The following is a 5,823-nucleotide window of genomic DNA, read 5'->3' as shown; positions in this document are numbered from 1 at the left end:
GGCGGTACTAGCCGGCGGCAATGGGGAGACCGCAGATCGGATTCCGGCCGGAAATGGGGTTAGAGGAAATGAAGTGGGTTTGGGGTGCGGCTGAAATTGGTGATGGCTGGGGTGGTGATGTGGTGGCAATTGGGGGTGAGGGTGAAAATGGAGGTTGAAATTGAATGGGATTAGTGGCGGCTGATGTGGGTTTGGGCAAAATGGAGATGGGTTTGACGATGGTGGATGTGGGGTAGAGGAGAATGAAGACGATGATGATGGTGGCTTGGATGATGGCGAAAATATATATGAAGAAAAGGAAGAACGTGGTCGCGGCCGATCGGAGTTCTGGCGGATCTGGTAAACCCTTCTCTCTGTTTTTTTCCAGAAATGGGTTTTGGGTTTGATGGTGGCGGTGAAATGGGTTTTTTGGGGTTTCGGATTTCCAATTGGGGGTGGAGTCTCGAACGGTCGGAGAAGATGATGGAGGTGGGTCTTAGAAAAAGGGGGTTCGGTGGAGAAGGAATGGCAGAGATGAGAATGGGTTTTGGAGATGGTTTTGGAAGTGGCTATGGTAGTGGTGGAGGGTAGCGGTGGTGGTGGAGATGGAAGGAGTGGGTTTGGGTCGGATTTAATGGCGGTCGGAGGGAGATGGCTGAGAGAGGGGGGTTGATGGAGGCGGTGGCCGGCCGGCCGGAGTTGCAGAGATGAAAATGGGGGTTGGTTTTGGAGATGAGAGGCAAGGATGGAGATGAGAGGTGGATGATGGAGGTTGCCGGAATTAATGGGGGAGGGTTTAGGAGAAGATTGTGGTGGGTGAAAGAGGCAGCAATGGCCGGTGGGTGGCTTGCCGGAGAAGGTGGCTGTGAGGAGAAGGGGTTTGCCGGAGGTGGAGGTGGCTGTGAAGGGTGAAAGGGGTAAGGGTGATGGCGGCCGGAGGAGATGGTGGTGGTTGCTAGGGAGGATGGGGAGATGATGATGAAGATGGGGACGAGGCTGTGAAGATGGCGGCTCCTCCCCTTTTCTCTCCCTCTCTGCTTTCTGCTTCACGAAAAAAAAAATCGAGATCCTCCCTAAGCCTAATTCGTTTGGGGCTTTATAAAGTGAAGAAAAAAATGTAAATTCGACCCCCCCCCCCCCAATTGCTTACTGGACCACCCCATGCAGTGTATTTGAGGCTAATCCTTTGCTCCATGGGGGGGCCTCGGGTAAGATGAATCTAAGCAAAACTAAAAAAGTATTCGACCCCTCCTTTTCCAGGACAGCCCCCCATTGCATGGTGACTACTCTCTTGCCGGATAGGTGATTAGATGGTAATGGCACCCTTCTTTTCCGTAATATGAAGCTATACTAATGGCACAACCTCGGCTTGTCCTTTTGATTACCATGCTTCGCCCGATCCACTTGAAACCTTGCTGAGGCCTACATAGGATCTGGAACTACCCTATAACTGATTTTGGGACACAGATTCAATTGTTTTAAGGAGATTTGTTCAAACAGGTTTATTTGAGGTTCGGTCAAAATGGGGTGTCTACAGGCTTATCAAGTTCCTGAAAATTGGCCGAGGGTACTAGAGTTTTGGAAGGGGGTTTTCAAGTATTTGGGATTGGGGTTATCTAGTATCAAAATGGGGTTACCAATTTACGAATGGGCTTATCAAGTCCCTTAAAATTGCCCAAGGGTACTGGAGTCTTGGAAGGGGGTTTTCAAGCCTCTGGGGTTGGGGTTATCCAGTATCAAAATGGGGTTACTAAATTCCGAATGGGCTTATCAAGTCCCTTATGAACACATTTTTACTTCCTGTTTTTTTTTCACTCGTTCATTTTCACGTTTTTTTCGTTCTACCGTACGATTCATCTTCCTCATCCTCCATTGAAAGGGAGAATGAGAAATGCAAAACCCTAAAACAAATGAAAAACAAAACCTAGATATTGAAAGATAGATGGGAATGAACTCACGTTTCAAATTTTTGAGTTTTCCCACCTCCAATGGTGGCTAAATGATGAAGAAGATGACTGGTAATGTAGAAAAAAACAAAGTTGAAAATGAACAAGTGAAAAAAAAAAAAAAAAGAGAGAGAGAAAGAAGAGAGAAAAGGGAAAAGTGGAAAAGCAAAACGTGTTGCTTCAGAAAAGGGCATTTTCGTCCAGCTTTTAATGACAAGACATATTTTGTCCCCCGTTGATAATTTCTGAAAAGCATGGGTCCTGTTGATAATTTCACCTAATTTTTGCCCCCCATTGGTAATTGATCCTATTCCTAATTTCTGCATTTCGGTGTATGATTGATTTGATGGGCCACATCATAACACCTGATATTATGATCGGTGGGACCTAACAATTTATAACTACGCATAGGCATAGGCATAGCGTGGGGGAGGCTATCATTTTGCACCACATGTTTTGATATGATGGGCCCACCATCCCCACCAAACCCATCCATAGAGTGGGCCCACCATTTTACACCTCATGCTGGAATGGGACCCCACGGCTTTACAAATGTTTTTACGGGTGGGCCTACCATTTAACACCTTAGATTTGGATGGGCGGGAGGGACCCACCATCTCTACCAAAAATCATAGGTAGGGTAGGGCCGACCATTTTACCCACGATGTTTAATTGTTTATGATGGGCAGGACCCACCACGTCCACTCCAAAACCCATGCAGTAAGCATAGGCTTTACACTATGTATTTTGATGGTGGGGTCCACTAAACAGGTTCAGAGAAAGGAAATCGAAAATGGTGAAATGTGACGAACCTGCCGCGCCTGTAACGAGAACTCGAACTGCTTCTTTCGCCATTGATTCAAAAAGAAAGGAGAGAAATGAAATCCTAACAACGAGAAAGACAAATGGAGAAAGTGTAGAAAACTTGACAATGTTTAATAGAGGAAATGATATCAGCACAATCAAATTTTGATATGTGCACAACCCACCTGTCTTTTCGTCTTTAATTGGCTGGGGAGAGCTTTTTGGGAAATGGAATAGGGAAAACTACTAGAAACTCTATCCATCAAAAGTTACCTACCAGAAACCCCCTAAAGTTTCTTAATTACCAATACCACTATTTTGAACCTTAAATAACCTACAAGTTTTTCTGTTTTTTCTTTACCGAGTTTACCCTTAACTCAATCGATACATAAATGTTTGGGATAATTACATTTACACCCCCTCTAGTTTCTGACACATCCACTTCTTCCCCTGTAGTTTAAAAAGTGACAAAGACATCCCGTCTAGTTTCGTTTTGTTTAAGGTTTGCTCCCTCAGCTGAAGGTTCGTCCATAGATTGAAGGGTTAGGATGATCCGATGGAGCTGATTTTTTGGGCACACCCTATCTATGTCAGGACCCATCAAATGAACGCTTTGGATCATGGGCCCACATTATTTGGATGATCCAAACTCCAAAGCGTTCATTTGATGGGTCCTGACATAGATAACGTGTGCCCAAAAAATCAGCTCCATCGGATCATCCTAACCCTTCAATCTATGGACGAACCTTCAGCTGAGGGGGCAAACCTTAAACAAAATGAAACTATAAGGGATGTCTTTGTCACTTTTTAAACTATAGGGGTTGAAGTGGATGTGTCAAAACTAGAGGGGGTGTAAATGTAATTATCCCTAAATGTTTATTATTGATTAAAAGATGGGGATAGCTAAAGACAAATCCCTAAAATCTCTCCCTCAATTAATAATGTCAATTCTCTCTCTCTCTCTCTCTCTCTCTCTCTCTCTCTCTCTCTCTCTCTCTCAATTCATTGATCTTCTCTCTATGTCTTAACGCAATGGCCTTCTCTATCTCTCTCATTCACAAACTAGTACTTAAACAAACCTATTTTAGTTGGGCCATATAAATGAATGGATGCACCTAAGAGAGAATAGAGAGAGAACACTGTTTTATTTTCAAAACGATTAATCTGGCCGTTATTGATGGAGGGAGTGATTTTAGGGATTTGTATTTTGTTATCCTATTGGTAATTATCATAGTATCGAAAGTTATTTAAGGAATATAATCATAGTATTGGTAATTAAGAAAATTTTGGGGGTTTCTCGAAGATAAGTTTGGGTGTAGCGGGGTTTTAGTAGTTTTCTCAATGTAGTAACCTTTTCACACTAAGGGGGCATTTGGATACACGGATTTTAGAATCCAGGCTTTTTGTTTGAAAACAGTGTAAAACTTTTACAGGGTTCATGATCTGGCTGGTGTATGCTGTCCCGGCAGCGTTTCTGGGATTTTAAGTAAGAAAACCAGGTTTTAGAAATCTCATTATGGGAGAGAGGCTTTTGAAACCCGGTTTTCTTACTTAAAATCCAAGAAAAGCTGCCAAGACAGCATGGCGCAGGTTGATCATGAACCATCTTTTACACTGTTTTCAAACTGAAAACCTGGATGCAAAAATCTGCGTATCCAAACGGCCCTAAACGTCATGAAGGTTTGTGGAAATATCAAGATAAGGTTGTGCTAATATTATTAACCATTCTATATTTACACAATTCCAATTTAGGTGTAATTTCTAGTGGCAATTGTTTGAAAAAATCATTTGTCTGGGAAGATATCTAGAAAAAATATATAAAAGATAATGTTTTTACACCACATATACCTACCATATATTGGGATTTGCTAGGCAATTTCGCAGAAAGCCATTTCGTGCCGGCTCACTTTCGCAGGAGAGAACAGCCACACATGCTCGCTTTTTAGCCGATTTTGTGCCATTCATTTTATCCTTATGAGGTGTCTATCTCTACTTCTCTACTGTAAAAGTGGAGTGCAAAATGGCTTTCCACGAAACTGCCTAGCAAATCCCCTGTATGTTATTGGATGGAAAGTGTTGAATTTCAAATGTAAACAATATCTTGGTTTACTAAACAAGCAGAATTATAAATAAACAATACTGGATTTGCTCTTTTGCAAGAGCAATGAATGCTTTAAATAAATTTAGTATTTATCAAGTTGAATCATGAGAATCCACTCAATTGTTGTCTTCACAAGTGTATATTCACGAAATCAAAAGCTTTTCGAGCCTTCTTAGCATGCCTTGACAATTTGAAAATAGTGCAAAACTGCATGCTTAAAGAAAAAGAATTCATCTTCTTAAATAGACAAACAAGCTGTTGTTTGGGATATTGGGGGAAATTTCGGATTATATCTTTTTCCAAGATGAAGATGATGATATTACAATAACTGAATATGAATCTGAAAAGGTGCAATAAATCTAATCTGTAAAAACAAAACAGTAACCAAATAATAGTGAGAGAAACTTATCAGTGATTTGAGGCACAAATCTTAATTTGTTGTCCTTGAGAAGAGTACCACCCCCACATACGAAGAATCGTGGTGCAGATAGGATATTCCAAACGTATGTCTCCAGGATTCAACAATTCTGCTCTAGGGGAGCACGCTTATGCAGCCTTGATCAGAGATGAAAAATGACCCAAAAACTTCTCAAAGTAAAAAATCAAAAGGTATAAGAAGAGAAAAATACCGAAGAAAACTTTATGTTCGTGTGTATTTTTCTCAACACAAAAGAACACCTTAAAAATACTCCCAAAAGTCACGTCCTTAATCCCTTAATTAAAGGACGTGCTTAGGAAACGTTTAGAACGTCCAACAGGAAGAAAGATAAAGCCGCACTTAATGGATGGCTATAACACCAAAACGTCACAAAACATCGTTGAATAACTTCGATGTTATTTCCTCAAGAACGACGAAGTTTTTTGACCAAAAACATCGAAGTTATTCGTCGAATACCAACGAAGTTTTACACCAATAACTTTGAAGGTAAGGGAGAATTTACATGGGCAGTAACAAAACAAAAATAGAAATAGTGGATAATAGAAAAAGCTTCA

The sequence above is a fragment of the Tasmannia lanceolata genome, unplaced genomic scaffold (genome assembly GCF_043159265.1).
Source record: "Tasmannia lanceolata isolate RefF3 unplaced genomic scaffold, GAP_Taslan_0.1 ptg000015l, whole genome shotgun sequence".
Taxonomy (NCBI): Eukaryota; Viridiplantae; Streptophyta; class Magnoliopsida; order Canellales; family Winteraceae; genus Tasmannia; species Tasmannia lanceolata.
Note: the sequence above shows the minus strand (reverse complement) of the source record.